General features: G+C 41.3%; 1 protein-coding gene and 1 pseudogene across 1 annotated transcript in view; both read left to right on the plus strand.

Moving 5' to 3' along the window:
- MYT1L (myelin transcription factor 1 like) overlaps positions 1-19,398 on the plus strand; it is a 367,912-nt gene that overhangs the window by 144,515 nt on the left and 203,999 nt on the right. The window lies entirely within an intron of this gene.
- On the plus strand, positions 7,274-7,428 carry LOC123367703 (annotated as a pseudogene).

Here is a 19,398-nt window from a genome sequence, read left to right on the forward strand (position 1 = left end):
AGGAGTGGCCGGGCCAAACCTGAGTGGTGCTGAAACCTTATGCACCTACCATTTGGGAAACATTGGCCTAAAGTACAGTCCTGCAGCCCATACCTGTGGCTGTAGCTGTGGAACTACAGGGTAGCTCTAATTATGTGAGCAGGAACCATGGAATGGGAGCCAGAGCCGGGGCCAAGCCTCTTAAGCCAGGGAGCAGCAGCCGGAATCTTCCCACCCAAGAAGTAAGGAGCAAGGAGCAGCCTGAGTTAGGTCATGAGCCGGCAGCCCAGTCAGAACATCCATTAGCTGGTGGAAGCAGCCAAATCTTCTTCCTAGCCCAGGGCAAGCAGCAGCCAACACAAAGGACTAGCAACCCAACCACAGCCTTCCACCAATTTCAGAACAAGAAGCACCAGGGCCACAGCCTGAAGGAGCTGCTAGAGTTACCTGGACATAGCAATTCCCATGTTCCAAAAGCTCGTTTCATACTACAGCTTTGTCAGGTTTAAGAGTTGTTAATCGGGACATTTGTGATAACTTATGTAAATAAAGCAGTGCATGCTCAAATATGCAAATAAGAATATTGGGTCATTTGCATTAAGTCTCCAGACCATTAGTCTTAACAAGGATTGAATGATATGGAGACTGAACTACCTTCTCACGATTATATGTCATTCCTCCAGAACACAGTTGAGGCACATTGCTCTCTTCATTTTAGGAAGTCTGCAGGATGCTGCCCTGGCAGTTCTTATTCTGTGGATAAAGATGGACTTTCATTCTCCAGATCTATTAATCTGGTACTTCACCAATAAAACCCGGTCCCCAAACTGACCAGAAAAAAAACCTCTGGAGTACAGATTGCAAAAAGTCAGGTTTTATTTTGGTGCAAGCAGAGATGATTCACAGACATCTAAGCCTGGCTCTGAACAGCATTTTGTAAAGTCGTGAGTGCAAAGCACTAGAAACAAAATGAACATAGTAGATTTGTGTGTCATCTCTATAACAGTAATTTAAAGCATGGTGAGTGATAATTTGAGCCAAAGGAATCACGTTGCTGGTAAAAAGAATCAAAGAAAAAGGTTTCAGAGCTTTGGAATAAAATCAAGGTGCTGCTATACTTACTTGGGAGTATTTTCTTCATCCCCCCATATCCCTAACACTTTAACCTTCTGCCTTATGGTGCCAGAGCTCCCTGATGGGCTTGCATTTGTTCCCTAGAAAGGCAGAAATCTATTTAGCCTCCACTCTACCTGCTAGGAGAAAGTCCTTGTCAGCATCTTCACTTATGTGCTGTTGGTACAATTGTCCAATGGTGGATCTAGCCACTTATCTCCAAGGAAACTGTTGGTATCACATATGTGATGTACTCAGCTTCCACTGGATATGAGATAAAAACCTACATTTATGACATGGTAGTTCAATATAACAACAAGCCATCAGGTCAGTCTGAACTCTTGCATTACAAATAGTTCAGTTTTATATACTCAGTTGGCTAACAGAATCAACTCAAATTTGAGACTTTTAAAATGTATTTCAGAAGCATCCGTGTATAAATATGTTGATACGTCATATTGTATATTTAAATTGTAGCTGCTTTGTTTAAACATAGCAAGACTCCTTCCTCAAGAGTGTTTAATATGGTCTAATTCATCTGAACTATATCAAATGATTGTATTAGGCCAAGATATAATTTTAAGTGCCTTGTGTTTTAAGACTGTAGTAGACAAGGAATTTAATCTCAAAATCATAGTCTGTGCGGTACTTCCCTGTTGTAAGGCCAAGTGAAGTCTGAGCATTGCAAGAGGAGCTAGCTATCACAACCTTCCATCTAGAGAGGAAATACACAAAGTGTGTACTAACAGTCAGTAAATTGTTAGACTGGGCTTAGGGCACTTTAAACAACTAGCTGCATGAATCACCTATGAAGAAGGGTCACTCATAGATACACATGCTGTGAATTGTCTCCCTTCCTTAAAAAAGCCACCGCTAAATTTTGTCTGCTTAAATTTTAAAGAGCCATATTGCAAAAAAAGATCAACTACCATAATTGACATTACTGTTGGCAATCTCCGTGCAGAGGCTAAGGACTGAATGGGCAATGTTGGAAAATGACCTACCCTTTCACTGCTAGAGGTGGCCCCCTCAAGTTAAGGTTGGATGGGGAAGCCTCCTTTATCATGGGCTTTGTTGTATCTATTCTGTGGATAGAGGATTTTGAGCTAGAGCACTTGGCACTTTTCATGACCAGGTAAGCTAATTAAGGACCTCTCTGCACACTGTTGCTGCCTTCATGCCTGTGCTTTTAATCAGAGGGAGGTAGAGTTTGGGTCCTCTGTTACTTGTATGTACATAAAAGACACTAACACCTCTGCTTACCAGTACAGCAAAGGCTGTTTTAAGTTTTGCTGGCATCTTTACTTCAATGAGAAATCAAAAGCTTTTTGTTAACAAGCATCCCTGTTAAAATCTCCCATTTCTGAATGTATCTGTAGCCCTATAAATTTGTCTCACTTAGGGCACCAAAAACTTGGTGAAGAACACCCATCTTTTAAGCAACTGTAAATGGCATATACAGTTGCTTAATTTGCCTCCCTGTATGAATAACTTGTGAGCAAGTGTGGTATAATTATTTTTTCTACAGAATGTTTAGAACTTGGTTCAAATGTCTGGGTAGTAAACTAATTATATTTTGTGCCATGTAAAACAAAGTTGTAGAGAGTGGTGCAGTACAAAATAGATCCACTGCTAGTGGCATAAAGCTAATGTCAGCAAATGAAGGAACAAGGAAATAACTTGCATCCTCTTTCTAGTGTGCAATCAACCTGAGAATTCCTAAAATGGGCAATTACCTTAACTGTCTGCCTAAAGCAGCAGCAGAGTTGCATGATCCGTTCACTTCACAGAGTTATAAATCTCCACTATGTGATGAAGTCCACACTCTGCAGTGCTAGCTATTGCATAACCCAGTATATTTTCTTTAAACCTGTTGACAATAACACACACACAAAAAAAAACAACAACAAAAAAACAAACCACACACACAACCCACACTGAGAGTAAAGAGTAAAAACCTGTTTTTCATTGAGTATTCCCTTACCAGGGGAGTTATTGTAACACATAGTGGTACCACGGTGGTGGTTCAGGATCTGTTTGGAGTTATACAAAAGGAACACTCTTTGGATAATTCATTTTCATTTAATGGATTTGACTCTTTTAAAATTGAAAATGGCTCAAAATATATTGTTTTCAGATTTCAAATATTTTCTTTTATAATGTAGTAAAAACCCATTTCCAACACTTCTAGCAAAATGAAATTGTGAGCATTCCTAATCCTTTGTTTGAGTGAGTGCAGTTTAGTAATCTATAAAAGAAAAAAAAATCAAACAGCTGGCATTTTTTAGCAGCTAGTACTAGTTTTCTCCTATGGCTGTTTCTGTTAAGTAGGAAGGATTGCCTAGTGGATTTAAACATAGGGCTGAGAGCTACACATTCTAATCTTATCTCTGACACTAACTCCCTCAGTTACACTTAGCAAGTCACTTAACCTCTTTGATTCACTTTCTCCTCTCCTGTGGGGAAAGTCATTCTAAGAATACTATGAGAATTAGTTAATGTTTGTGAATTGTATTACAGTATGCTTTATATGCATAGTGCAAACAATATGCAAAATATTACTGATTTCCTTGGATCCTGCTTTCCATGATTTATTTTTAACATTACAAATTGTGGCCGGTAGAGATTACTGATATCAATCTTGTTTCCTTTGTTTGATAGAAATTTTACAGCTACTGAAAATATTCAAACAACCTTTGAGTGACACAGCAAATGGTGCAAATAATGTATTCCCATCCTCCTCCTCCCCATATTTTCTCCACTTGTTGCATCTTATCTTCATTTAAAGGAACAGATTCTGCCACCACTGCTCATGTGGAATAGTACTTCTTCCTGGAGTAGATCCATTTAAATCAATGGGACCATTTGAGAAGTAAGCTATTACTCCACATATCTAAGGGTAACAAAGGTTGGCTGTTGGACAAAACTCTTTTGGTAGGAACGGTCTGTTGTTACAATAGTTACATTAGTGTAATATTTCAGGATTGATAGGGCTACAGGGTCCATAACGGCCTCTCTACATATCTGTCTGGCAGTGGACCACATGATGCTTGTTCCCTTTGGGTACTCATCTCTTCTAGATTATTTTCAGGATTACCAATTTTACTTCTTCCCTTGGTGGTCAGATCCACAAATTAATATTTCTGTGCATAAAAGATGCGTCTCTATTTTCACTAGCACCCAACCCTTCCTTTTAGCTTCACTTCATGTGCTCTCGATTTTAAGCCTGGTAGTTTTGTTCCATTCACCTTCTCTGACTTTTGTACACCTTGGCTATTATCCTTCTTGTGTTCATATTTATTAATGAATATAGTATCCTAATTTTCTTAATCTCTCTTCATTACTGTAGTCTCTAGAGTCCTGTTATTTTTCTGGTTGCCCTTTTCTGTGCGTTTCCTAATTCTTTCAATCCTTGCTTTAATATAGTGCCAAATATTGTGCTCAGTAGCCTTTTGAGCAGTGCCATAATGATCTCCTCTATTTATAGATCTTTTTTGTTTTCCTAACTCCCGCAGAGATTGAGCTGATGGTTTTAAGTTTCTGTCCCTTATTATCTCCCAATATTTTTATTCCCCCACCAGTGCAGCCACAATACCATTTGCCATGTTCAACCCAGTCCTCATTTCATGACTTTTTTCTATGCTATTTTCCTTAACCCACATCATAGCCCACAATATTATTTTTCCAGTTTCCTTGAATGCACTCTCTCTGCATTTTGATATTGATATAGCCTCACAGTTTAGTACAATCTTCAAATATCCATACCTCATGCATACCATGTCCTCTATAGTCACTGCAATGTAAATTTGTTAATAACAGATTCGTACAACACCATCGTCTATTACTGAGCCAAGTTATTTATCTAATTTGAGTATTTTGCCATCAATACCCTATTAACAAAATAAGGCATCAGATTGGTTAATATGTAATACTCTCCCACATAAGGCTTCTTAAAATCCAAGGCCAACTATCAATGCCCAGGACATGATCAGAGCAGGAGCTGGCAGCCAGGAATCAGAGCCTGGGTCAGGGTCACGGTCAGAGCCAAAGAGGGAGGTCAGGACGCAGAGATGAGGGTCAGAACTGTTACCTGGAATGGGGCCAGCTGGGAACAAGCAAGCATAGGAACTATTGCAGCTATGGGCAAATGCTGTGAGCAGCCACTATTGCTGCTGCTGCAGGGTTGAAGAGCCAGTCTGCTGACCTTTCTAACCAGCCAGGCAGTGTAGCAAATCAGGCAGCCTACTACAGGCCAGCTGTGTTCATTAGGTTGCCTGGAGACTAGTTCTGCTGCAGACCCTGATTCCCTAAACCAAACTTACATGCCTAAATGTCGACACCTCAGCACATAGTTTGGTACCTGAATAAGTGTCCTGGTTTTCAAAGGTGCTGAGCACCCACATTCTCTCTGAAGTCATTGGAAGCTGGAGGTGCACAGCACCTCTGAAAATCAGGCTACTTTATTCAGGTGTCTAGATATGTAAATTTAGGCACTCAAGTTCAAAAATGTTGACCTATTCAGTCTAAGCACCTGATCCAATGGCCAAATCTTGTGTTTTGGTCCTGACTGCTCTCAGTGCACCAATCTGCAGCATTCCAAATTGCCTCTCCGATCAGTGCTTCTAAAATCGTACCCAATATGCTGGTCAGATTAATAGACCGGGAATCATCTGGTCCCCCAGTGAACTCGTTAAATATGGCACACTGCACTAGCTGCTCTTTTAATCTGCCTCTCTTGTTTCCAGTGAGGTGTTGAAAACCCAACTAGATGAGATTTTTTTTATTTTCCAGTTTAATCTCTTTCTGAATGCTGAGATGCAGGCCATCCAGTCTAGAGTTTTAGTTCCCTTTTTAGTTGCTCTAATTTCTTTTTACCTACTCTGGTGTCACCCTTTCTTTCATTAATTTTTTATTTTTTGCCTCCAGGAAACTTCTCTCTGATTCTGGCATATTTTCCTCACTCTCCCTGGTGAACATACTGAGACAAAGAAATCATTTAGCTTCACAGCAATCTCTGCCTCATCTGTCACCAAGTTCCCCTCACAATCACACAAGGAGACTACAGTCTCACAGTCCTCCTGATCCTTATCTGTTTGTAAAATCTGTTGTTGTTTGTCCTTCTCATATCCTTTGCAATTCTCCTTGTTTCTTGGGGTGTTTTTTTTTCTTTTGTTACCATTTCCTTACTATTTAAAAGTCAGATGTATCTCTTATTGTAAAAATATTAATAGAAGTACTGTGTAAATGTCCTTTCTATGCAATGACCTATTTACAAAATACATAGTAGCAGCTACAAAATATGAGCCATTCCTTACTGTAAATGTTCATTGAGAACTCTCATTGACTTTCATGCAGTATGAAAAGACTTATTTTTTTCAGTGTCAAAATAAATAGTCAATACCCAAAATTAATATAATATTGAAGACCATATCTTCAGCTGCCATGAACTGTCATAGCTGAATTGAAGAGCATGTCTCCAGTGGAGCTTATGCCATTTGAGGATCTGGCTCCCAAAAATCTTATGTAAACCAATGGAACTGAAGCAATGTTGAGTTAAAGCTGTCAATAAAGTTGGACAGAACTTGAGTTCCAAACTGTGACTATCAATCAAGTTTTGAAGATATTAAAAAAGGTGAAGTAGTTTGGATACCCATCCTACCTGTGAGCCATTGCAGCCCTCTAGAAACACTGCCTGATATTTCTAGAAGTGATATTAAAACACTGCAGCTTATAATATACCAGCTGTTGTAGCTGACTACATTACTGCTAATACTGGGACAAATTCTGTCCTGACTTACTCTGCATGCAACTCAGAAACTATCTACACTAGAAATGCTGTAGCAGGACAGCTACAGCACTGCAGCTGCATCACTGTAGCACTGTAGTGTTGACATAACAGCGACGGAAGGGGTTCTTCCATCGCTGTAGTGAATCCTCCTCTCCAAGAGGCTGTACTATAACCATTAGATCGATGGAAGAATTCTTCTGTCAACCTAACGGTATCTACACTTGGGGCTTAGGTCATTTTAACAACATTGCACAGAGCATGAAATTTTTCACAGCTTTGAGTGATGTCATTGAGCTGACCTAACTTTGTAGTGTAAACCAGTCCTGAACGAAAAGGAGAAAGCTGAGAATTTGAAAGAGATTGAGAGGTAATAGTATTAATACAGCAAGTTAGATATTAATGTGTAGCTCAGGGGAAATACCATCATCACCAAGGTGGTTTCCCTGGGGTGAGGCTTATTCATTGCTGACTCTTGTGATTTCCCCAAATGTGGGAAACTTGACTGAATAGTTTATTGTAGTCGGGGACTGCATTCATATTTCCTCCAGCCCCATGCTCAGGCTCTCAATTTGCTATGTCTCTGCAGCCACTTCATGTGTCCTTCCTGTCTGACAGCCCGTGCACTCCTTCCTCAAGTGCTGTGCCCTCCTCCAATCAGAGGAGAGCTGGCGACAGAGTGCAGGGGTGGGATTTCCTGCCAGTTCGCTAGCCAGCGAGGGTTTTTAGGATGGGGTATTGGTCCTTTCACACAGTTGATTTGTGGTGTGTGGGCGCCTCAGCTGCAGTGAATTACATATACAGCAGTGAAATAGACCCCATGTGTAGCGTTTTATGATTTGATACCTTTGCTAAACATAGTTTCTGGCCCAGATTTTGCCACTATTAGCCATATTGGGTCATTTCCAGCTGCACACGTAGTCCCAGTGAAATCAACGGGGCTCAATGTAAAGGGAAAAGAATGTAGCCCTCTACTGCTGGACAAGTCTTGCCTTTGGCAGATCCAGTTCCCTTTTGTATCTGGAGTAACAGATCTTAAAAGAGCCCCTTTAATTTTTTCCTTATTTAAATAAGGAAAGAGTGATAAAGTTAATGCTTTTGTTGATACCTGTTGCTACAAGAATTTGAGATTTTCCTTTTTTTTCTGTTGTTTAAATGTCTCAAACTTCTCTCTCATTTAAAAAAAAAATGAAAACAAAGACATGTTGGGGCTGCATACACTGAGGCATCACATCATGGAGCTGGGAGATAATAATCCTGTCTCTAAACAGCCATTGTGAGTTAAATTTTCAAAAGTGCCTAACTCCTATTGACTGTGAGTACCATTGAGATAAGACTCTTGCGCACCTTTGAAAATTTTACCCTGCATAGTCTCACCTGGAATGTTGCATCAGTTCTGGTCAGTACATGACAGTACTAGGAAAATGTGTCAAATTAGAATAACTAACATGATCCAGTGGCTAGAGGATCTGGTTTATGGGAATGATTAAAAAAATTAAATAGGTATACTTAGGCTATGAGATGAATAAATGGGTGAGAGGACACATAATAGTTTTCAAATATGAGGTGTGTAAATACCAAAGTTGGGGAAGAATTATAAAAAGTGGTACATAGGTTTATAACTAGAAGCCTTGGACTGGTATAAGAAAGGCAGAATATCAGGAAAAACTTGGTAAAAAAGGGAAGTTGTGGAATTTTAAAACTACCCTGGGCAAAGTAGTAGACAATGTTAGGAACAATCCCGCATTACCAAGGTGATGGACTGGCTGGGACTCAATGGTTTTTTCCATCGGTAACTGCTATGACCATATTAATTACATCTATCTATCTATATTCCCATGAGTGCAGTATCTGAGTGCCTGTTTTGTGAATTTTGTGTTTTCATTACAAGCCTCCTGGAATTGTCTGAGATGCTGGGTAGTAGGTTTTGGGGATTACCAGCAGGCATCTTGGTGGGTCAGATATTTGTACCCCTAACCCATTGCTATCTGCCAATTTATTCTTAATTCACCCCCCTTTGGTTACAGTCAGCTGCACCTGTAACAGTGCATACCTTTTATAGGACCTCAACAATACCTACACACTGCTCCAATTTTATATAGGTATTATGAAGACCTATAGAAATATGTATACCACAATTGACATAAATGCTGCTTGTGCTACAAAGACAGAGCTTAAGGACAAGGAAACAGCCTTAACTCTGAATGTCTGTTCAGTGGTACCGAAAGGCTTTGTCCTTGACTCCCTTCTATTTTATGTCATCTCATTTCTGGTTTCAAGTACTTAAAAGTTTATGGAATTAAGACTCCCATCTCCATGGTACAGGTCAGCTGTATCACCATTTTACAGATGGGGAAAACAGAACCACAAAGGTAAATGGCTTTCCCACTATTACATCGTGAACTAGTGGACTGCTAAGAAAACCACTTAGGCATCCTGATTCCCAGTCCCTTCTCTAAACATTAGTTCACAGTCTTTCCCTACAATTAGTGTTGAACCTGGTCCTGACACTTTATGGGAATTTATTGTCTTCTTCTTCTTTCTTTACCTCCTTCAGCCAGTATCAGCAGTAAAAGTGCAGCTAGTCAAAGTTTGGGACTCTGGGGATGTTCCAGTTGAAGTAGAAATTGGTGATAGGTTTTCATTGATGCAGTTTGTTTATTTAGAAAGATGTACAAAGCCCTGAAGACAAAAGGAGCAGTTTTTTAGCTTACATCACCAAGACTCTAGTCCAGGGTTTCTCAAACAGGGGTCGCCGCTTCTGTAGGGAAAGCCCCTGGAGGGCTGGGCCGGTGTGTTTACCTGCCCCATCCGCAGGTCTGGCTGATCACGGCTCCCACTGGCCGCGGATCACTGCTCCGGGCCAATGGGATTTGCTGGACGCAGCGGTCAGTAAGTCCCTCGGCCCGCGCCGCTTACAGCAGCTCCCATTGGCCCAGAGCAGCGATCCATGGCCAGTGGGAGCTGCGATCGGCCGGACCTGCGGACAGGGCAGGTAAACACACTGGGCCGGCCCACCAGGGGCTTTCCATGCAGATGCGGTGACCGCTTTTTGAGAAACCCTGCTCTAGTGAAAACCCAATCCTAAAGCACTCTCTCTCCCTTTTTCTAGGGTCACACTGTGCTTACAGTTCCTGCTTGGCTTTTCTTGCTTCTTTTCCTCTTTCTTGTTTGTGACTTTAGTATCTGTGTGTTTTCTCACACTTTTTCACATACCTACCCAAAGCAATACTCAGCCCCAAAGCTCCTGGGTGGGTTCATCACACCTATTTTTTGTCTTAGGTGGCTCTTATATGTACAATTATGTTAACTGAAGGGTGAGGTCATACCTATCAACCTCAATAAAGTTTCAATCTATAACAAGGTTCACCAGGTACTAACAATACATTGTGTGATTGCTAAGACATTATCTTGAGTCAATTAAACCACCCACATCTCCCATAAAGAAAATAAAAACATCAAACATAGCCAAGGCAAAGCAAGAGTGTTAGAATCTATGATGGTCAGGGGTTGATTCCCTGAAGAAGACTATTAGACTTTCAGAATGTGCCCAAATTAAACTTTGGAGTGATGGCAATACTGCAGAGTCCTTAAGTGGGTTCAAAGAGGCAGCCTAGCAGGCTTCACCTTTGCTGTTCCTTGTCTCCTCTTCAGATCTTTCTCTGTTGATGATAACTGCTTAATTCCCAGTCGAAACACTGAGATTCTAACCCACATACATGATTTAAAATGTGTAATATCTATCTATATGATATACATTCTCTTCATTAGATAGGATGGTTTTTTCATATGTGTTTAGATACCATGGTGATAAGCATATAAGATTAATTACCCAGATCGATAAAAGCAATTATTCTAGCCAATTTTACCTCTGCTGAGAAATATACTGAGAGTTTCTCTGTTCAAAAAGTATTTGCAAAGCTGTTGTATGCTTAGCTTTAAAAATATTTGCCTCTGCACACTGGTCATGAGAGGTGTTCACTTATTAATAAAGGAACAGGTTGGTTAGGGCGCTAGCCATTGCATAGTAAGAATACTACAAAGTTATTTTATTATCTTTTCTACTTGAATATATGCTTGCTGTAAACGATTATTTATTTATAAGAAACATTGAACAGCTGTGACCAAATAAGTATATTTGCTAATGTAAACAAGCTGTGTTAACACTCACTTAATTTAGGCCAAAACAATACAGGCAGCTGTAATACAATGGTAGATAATTTACAGGTTTCTTCCTTCTCACTCCCAAAGACTTAGTATAAACAACCTTTCTGTAAATGGAGAATGGTAAAGATTTTTCCAAGAAAACAGCAATTCCAAAAACAAGTATGAAATACCCCACTCAAGTTTAAAGTAATGTCTCTCTACTGTTGGTGTATGGATCAATATTAGTCTTTCAGGTTCTTGTGATTTTTAGTTTAGATTACTTCTTATTCCCTTAGGACTCAGTCCTATGGGCAGTTGAGGGTGGTTAACTTAGTGCAGGATCAGGCTCATGATGATTAATCTTGGTGCTGCACACCTCCTATTAAATGATGCAGGTTCTGATCTGTAGTGGAGTTTCAGATGACAGGGGTTTGGGAGCAGATTAAGCTTCTTTGTGGGGGTAAAGCACACACACTTGAATAGCAGGTAACAGACAAACAAGATCTGGCCCAATTCTGGAGTGGCTCGACTCACATAACTCCCACTGAAGTCAATGGAATTTATAGATGCTAAATAAGGCTCAATTTATTGTAAACTGGTGCATCTGGCATTACCATTGTCTGGTAAATTGGGATCACTGCCTAAAAAGACAAAATAATAAAAAAAGGTTGTAAAAGTGGAATAAATATTTTTGCATATCTCGTCTGTTTAGGGAGTTATTTTTTTCAAGTGACTTAAGCTCTGATCCTGCAAACACTTATGTGCATACCTAACTTTACTGACATTTTATTTGATTTTAATGGTACTACTCAGAGTAGTAAAATTGAGCATGTGCAAAAGTGTTTTCAGCATCAGGCCTTAGAATGTATTTCCTCTTGTCAAAGTGTTAAACAATCACAGACTTGGAACCACCATAATGTTCTGCAAGGTGATGTAATACTTGCAATTTCCTGTTCTTGCTACAATCAATCTTACAAATAATGGACTAACTTTATGCCATTTTCTCATTCTTGTTCTAATTTTTGTCATAGGAGCCAGACTATGTTATCAGAGACAGAGAGAGATGCCAGCCATTAAATTGTGGTGATAATTCATTTTTGTGACAAAAATTGTTACAAGAACAGAAAATGGCATAACATTTCCCCACAGTTATGCAATAAATATATTAATATTGTCAAAAATTCTAATGATTACTGGAAATAATACCAATTCAATCTGTCTGATATTTTGCTTGACACGTTCCTATATTGTTTCATATTGTGTGAAGATAAAATGTTCACCATTAAAAGATTAGTGTTTTCTTTCAGTTACCACACATGATATTTGAAATAACAAAGCATAGAGTAGGAAATAACTGTTAGCAAATGTTGACTTTTTAATGGCAACCATTATAAAGAGAGGCTTGATGCCAATGTAGCAAGTATCATCTTGGTGGTTATCAAGACCTCCAAAAATAACATGACCCTTGACAACTTGAACTAAAGGACTGAGGACATGGTCCAGCTCCCAGGTAAAATAGAAGATTCCCATTGAGTACAATGGGAATTGGATCAAGCCCTAAGTCTCTAGCCATCGATTATACCTGACTCAGTCTAGAAGGGGGACACAACACATGTTGAACCGTGGGTTACAGCAACACCCTTATTAAATAGAAATAAATACCTGGCTGACCAGCTGTAGCATGGATAGAGGAGAAGGAAGGGTAAGAAGAACAAAAATAAAAGAATAAGGAAAAGAAAGAGGGGGTGAGAGCAAGGGGTAGGAAGAAAGAATGAAGAGATTGAGAAGTAAGCTTAATGGGTGAAAAGGGAGGGAAAATTTAAGAGCAAAGGAAGAAGTAGAAGACCAATATCGGGAAGAGGAGAGTAAAAAGGCAGCATAAAATGGAAGAGGACAGCAGGAGGAGAGACAGAAAGCAGAGATGAGAGGAAAAGACATGGGGGGGGGAGAGAGAGAGAGAGAGAGAAAATGAAAAAGAGAGAGAGATTGAGAAACCCTTCCCTGCCAGAAGCAGCAGCTCTTCTCAGGCAGTGACAGGAATCATGGTTTCTGGAACAACCGTTTGAAATAATAGGAGCTGGCAGGGGATGCCAAGAACACCTCATGGAAGGTAGGAAAGGAAATCTGGGGCAGACTGCAGAGGTGTGAAATTTTTAGAGCACTTCTTTTAACGCTAAGTACCAAATTTAGGGTGCTCATCTGGAATCGCCAGTTGCTGAGCTTGTTAAAAAATTAGAGAGAACAATGACCAGGAGCACTCTGCAGGCTACCTTCCTGAACTTCAGCCTTCACCTTAGCTCTGCTAACTCTTTGAAGTATAATACATGACATCTCTGTGTACCTATGAACAGAGAATGCTAACTGCTGATGACACAAAAGGGCCAGATTTATCCCTCGTGTAACTAAAATGAGATATACCAGAGATATATCTCTCATGTAACTACAGTGAGTTATACCAGAGATACATTTGCTGCAGTATTTCTAAACCAGACAATTAGTGCAAAATCCTTTTTCTTTTGACACTGCTGACTCTAGTTTGCTGCTGGACCACACTGAATACTGTGGGCTCCAAAAGTCGTATGCCCTACTCATAATTTCTAACTCACATTTCTGTGAGAACCGAAGTCTCTGTCAAGCCCTGTGCATAATGCAATAGATTAGACATAAATTATGCAGCACAGCCCCCAAATTTATGTAGCAGAGCTGCATGAAATTATTAAACAAACTGGGACTTATGTGGCATTGTTAACTGATAGCAGCTGAGCCTTGGGACAAAAACAGAGAGAGACAATCAGTAGGGAAATTGGAGGAACCAGAGTGGAAGCTTGGAGGAGGAAGTAGCTGGTATGGGAACTGCTGCTAGATGTGAGCTCTAAAACTATGCAAATCAGTAGCTCTGCATGGCACCCACTTTCCCCTGCTGCACAGCTCATAAGCTGCGTTGGGGCGGGGGGAGGGTAGGTTGCTGACATGGAGAGCTAAGGTGCTAGGGAAAGCAGAACTCCTTTCCCACTCATTTTAGGAGATTTTATGGCATCTTGAAAATAGGTAATTACACAGCTATTTGTATCCTCAAAGTTGGGTTATTCACAGGGCCCTGTTCATGCCCATATGGACTAATTCCTACAACCTGGGACCAGGGAAGGGTAATTACACACAAGTTTCTTCCATCTTTGGTTGTGTCTCCTTCGTCCTCCTCCTACTACAGAAGTATACTATGGGGGTTTGCCCACCCCACTGCTTCTGCTTTCTAGAGGGTTGCATTGGGAAACCTCGATCTGTACTCACGATTATTCTGAGACATCTTCCTCATTTCTGATGTCTTGTCTGGGTAAAGTGGGTTGGATAGTGTAGAGCACAAATTCCTGATATATCTTAGAGAGAGAAGGTGGGTAAGATAATATCTTTTATTGGACAAACTTCTGAGAAAAGCTTTTGGTCTCCACGTATTTCTTCTTCAGGAAAATGTACTCAGAGTGTCACAGTTAAATACAAGATGGAACAGATTGTTAAGCATAAGGAGTTGATAGAGACCAGTCAAGGTGAAATGGGCAGGTAACATCTGTGCAGTGATAGAAGAAAGGAAGGTTGTGTAATGAGCCATAAATCCAGTGTCTTTATTGAGTCCATGATTTTTAGTGCCTAGCAAAGTTATGAATTTATATATAGGCATATCTGATTAAACCAAAGACTGTACAAGAGAGGAAGCCAGGCCTGTCCAAATTCATTAACTTAATGTAACACCCTGTGCATTTTTCATTGGTGATGGTAATGGTCAGATAGATTCTGGCCCTGGTGGGCACTTGCTGACGAGTAGAGGTGATTAAAAGTAATATTTTCTGTCCTGTTAGAAATTCCAATATTAAACAACTATTTTTTGCCCCAAATCGGGACAAAAAGTCTAAACACCAAAATATTTTGTGGAATGGAAAGTTCCAACAATTTCTGATTTGAAAATGTCAGAAATTTTTGTTTCTTTATTTTTAATGTAAACAGAACGTTTCGACCTTCCGATATTGAACCGTTTTGGTCTGGCTCAGTTCAACACCGAGCTACTGTGGTGCCGCATGCAAGTTGTCATTGAGGTGCCTCATACATCCAATTTCCTGCATGGGTCAGGGTCCCTGATCAGACTTCATCTTCCATGATGCATTGGAGTCATAGTACTCCCAAGATACAGCATGAAAGATCAGCCAGAGGACTACAGCTACACCTCTCATGAGGCACTATAGCAGCTCACGTGGACAGAATTCAATGTCAAGCTGGCCTGAAATAAAATATTTTTATTTCATTTGACAAAGTAAAAAGTTTTAATTTGGGTCCACCAAAATATTTCCCAATAATAATAATAAAAATATTGGAAAAATTCAGCAACCAGAAACCCAATTTTCCCATGGAAAAAAATAATTTTGAAGAAACCACAATTTTATTAAATAATTTTTATTGAAAAATTGAACAGAAAATTCCTGGCCAGTACTATTGATGAGTATTCTGTGGCTTTGGATTTGGCAGCTGGTCTTAGGTTTTGATCTCATGGGGTTTTTTTTGTTTGTTTGTTTTGTTTTTTTGCCATTTAGTCTGTGGATAATGTCTCTGGAATCTATCAATGACCCCAGCACTCAGCTCAACACTGGGAAGATTACAAAGCCTGGTTAACTCTGGGGACTCAGTGATCTTCCATCTCCATTCCATATGTGATATTGGCCTCAGCACCTGTGGTTCCTTGGTTCTGTCTCTTTCTTTTTCTCACTCAGACACCTCTCTTCCCCCAACATTTACTAGTTAAGTGCCAGTCTTTCTTTCAGGAGCTCAGGATACACATTACATTTAACAGTATATTACAGCTGCCTGCCTATGTACTTGAAACATGTATAAAACTGCATACTGTACATACACACACATATCATTAACTGGTTTTGGAGGGAGGGATAGCTCAGTGGTTTGAGCATTGGCCTGCTAAACCCGTGGTTGTGAGTTCAATCCCTGAGGGGGCCACTTAGGGATCTGGGGCAAAAATTGGTCCTGCTAGTGAAGGCAGGGGCCTGGACTCAATGACCTTTCAAGGTCCCTTCCAGTTCTAGGAGATTGGTATCATAGTTCCTGCAGCATTTTCCTATATTTAAATTATGAGATAACTATGGTAGCCATTGGAAAATGATGACTTTTGTTATCTTCTAGTTGAAGAAGCCAGTCTTATGATGGAAGAGCACCTAGTTGGAATGGTGGAACATACTCCATCTTCTGTCTGAGATAGAGGAGGCTGATAAGTCCTCACACACCAATGATATCACTTCAGGGGAAGGGGTTATATTGGGAGTATACATATTTGGGTAGGGGATTTTGAGAACGATTTGTAGACTTGCACGCTCAGAGCAGAGGTGGTGAATATCATGAAATACTTAGACAAACTTCTAGTGGGAGTTGAGGAGGAGCCTATGGTTCTGGTGCATATTTGTAGCATGACATGGGGAGATGTGAGAGAGATATCTTGGAAATTAAATTTAGACTCCAGGGCCTCTATGGTAGTTATCTCTGCAATGCTTTCTTTCTATACCCAGGTCCAGCTTGGCAGGGAGAACTTCAGGGTCTCAATGCGTGGTTTAGATTAAAAAGGTGTAAAGAGGAGGGATTTAAAATTATTAGACACTGGGGAAAAATTTTGGAGGAGAGACCGTCCCTACAAAAAGGATGGAGTCCTTAATCAAAGTGGAACCAGATTGCTGGCATGTCAAATTAACAAAATTTTGGTTGAGTGTTTAACTGGGCATTGTGGGAAAACTGACTGGAGCTGAGAAGCACATCAGTCAGTTAGACATCTATCAAAGATAATGCAAAGGCATGCTATAATACCTTTCTATAAGCTATATAGGATAGACTAGGCTGAAGAGGTGGGGAAGCAGCACTGTATCTAAAGGATTCTAGAGAATCTAGCAAGATAAAAACTCTCAGTGGTGAAGACTACACAATCAAATCTGTATGAATACATATCTCAAGCTGTAAGAATGTAAATATATTAGTGGGCTATACTATAGGCTTCTGGATTAAGAAAAGGAAATTGAATGCACAATATTGAAGGAGATCAAAGAGACAGCAAAGTCTAACAAAATTGCAACAACGGGGGACTTCAACTACCCATGTATATACTGGTGTGTAGCGAGGCAGTGGGATACCTCATGGCCCCGCTGAGAGACGAGCCTCCCCTAACACCAACATGGGCAGAGCCACTGGGTCCTGCACCTGCCCCTCAGAGGTCACGGCACAGACCTGGAAGTATAAAAGCTCACCTGCAGAGCTCAGTTGAGACCCAGCCGCTGCAGAGACCAGACGTCTGCGGCCGAGCTCCCTCGGGGGAGACAGCAGAAGGCGACAGCCGGCCTGAGGTCGCACCGAGCCGGTCGAGCCTACCACTCGCTTGTTACCCAGAGGAGGACTGGCCGAGCCTAACCCGCTCCAGCTACCCCGAGGACTGGCCGAGCCTGCCACCTGCCAGCTACCCCGAGGGGGAGCTGAGCCTGCCTCTTGCCAGCTACCCCGAGGAGGAGCTGAGCCTGCCTCTTGCCAGCTACCCCGAGGAGGAGCCGAGCCTGCCTCTTGCCAGCTACCCTGAGGAGCAGCTGAGCCTACCATCCGCTACTTACCTGGAGGAACCGATGGTGTTTGAGACCGCCGGTGACGCTACGATGACTCACATACCCTACGAGGGGCAGTGTGGAAGTGGCCCGGGGGCAGCTGACCCCAGTCTGGCTGCAGCACTGCCTGAACCTATGTCAGTGTGTTGCAGCCAGGATCCCCACTGACAGCAGCGAGTCTTTGCCGCTGCTAGGGCCTCGGGCTGGGACGCAGTGGAGTGGGAGGGCCTGCGTCCCCACTGCCACCCACTCCTTGTTTGGCAGACTCCCCCCTTTTCCCTGGCCTGGAGAGGCTAGGACCTCCGGATATAGCCCTACTGACTGAGCCCCTGCCTAAAGGCCTGAGTCTTTGACTATTTGTTTGCTCCCCCACCCTGCCCCAGGGCCTGGGGCTGATATTGAAGTAGTGAAAGGCCTGAGTCCCTGACAGCTTGTTTGCTGCCCCGCCCTGACCGAGGGCCTGGGCTGTGCTTTGCCTACTGACTCAGCCCCTAATGAAAGGCCTGAGTCCTGGACTATTTGCTTGCTGTCCTGCCCTGACCTAGGGCCGGGGCTGCTTTTGAACTACTGACTCAGCCCCTGCCTACGGGCCTGGGTCTCTGACTGTGTGTTTGCTGCCCCGCCCTGATCTAGGGCCTGGGCGGCTATCTGAACTATTGGCTCAGCCCCCTGCTTTAAGGTCTGCCCCTGACTGTGTGCTGACCGTCCCACACTACCGCAGAGCTGACGGCCGGTGGACTAGAGCGAGGCGGTGGGATACCCCACGGCCCCGCTGAGAGACGAACCGCGGCAAAGGCACACCACACGGTCTAATGACACATTGGGCAAAGTTTAAAGAAGCAATTTCTCAACACTTTAAGTGATTGCTTTTTGGAACCACTAGTTTTAGATCACACAAGAGGAAAGGCTATTCTCCTCTTCGTCCTTAAGAAACATACAGCAGTTAATTCAGAAATTGAAAGTAGCTGAGCCTCTCAGTAATAGTGACAACAGTATAATTAGGTTCAACATCCAATGAGCAGATACAGTATCAAAAACTGACATAATGACACTAAACTTGATATCAGTAAAGTGAGAAGGTTAGTAAAAAAGGACCTAAAATTGAAAATAAAGGAAGTAAAAGTTTTAGATGTAGCATGAATGTTAGTTAGAGGAAACAATAATAGAAAACATGGCTTACAACTATAAAGTCAAGGAGCTTGATTACAGTCTATAAGGGGAGCAAATATTTAATAATGGGCTCTTCAGTCTAGCAGAGAGACTTATGACGTGATCCAGTGGGGCTGAATTTCAAGCTAGACAAATGCAGACAGGAAATAAGGCGTACATTTTTAACAATGAGAATAAAAAGCTTTGGAATACTTTACCAAGGGTGATGGTGGATTCTCCATCACTGACAATTTTTAAATCAAGATTAGATTGTTTTTCTAAAAGATGTGCTCTAGGAATTATTTTGAGGAAATTTTATGACCTGTGCTCCGCAAGATGTCAAAGTAGATGATCACAAATTGTCCCTTCTGGTCTTGGGATCTATGAATGAAATTGAAAGGTGGAAAATTTAAAACTGACAAAACTAAATACTTCTCCACACAACTCTTAATTTGTGAAACTTGTTGTCACTGGATTTCATTTAAACAAATCAGTTACCAAAATTCAGAGATATCAGACATTTATATGGATAATAAGACTACTCAGAGCGATAATGGTTTAGGCTACGATTTAATCATGAGTATTTTTAGTGACATG

The sequence above is a fragment of the Mauremys mutica genome, chromosome 3, assembly GCF_020497125.1.
Source record: "Mauremys mutica isolate MM-2020 ecotype Southern chromosome 3, ASM2049712v1, whole genome shotgun sequence".
NCBI classification, from domain to species: Eukaryota; Metazoa; Chordata; order Testudines; family Geoemydidae; genus Mauremys; species Mauremys mutica.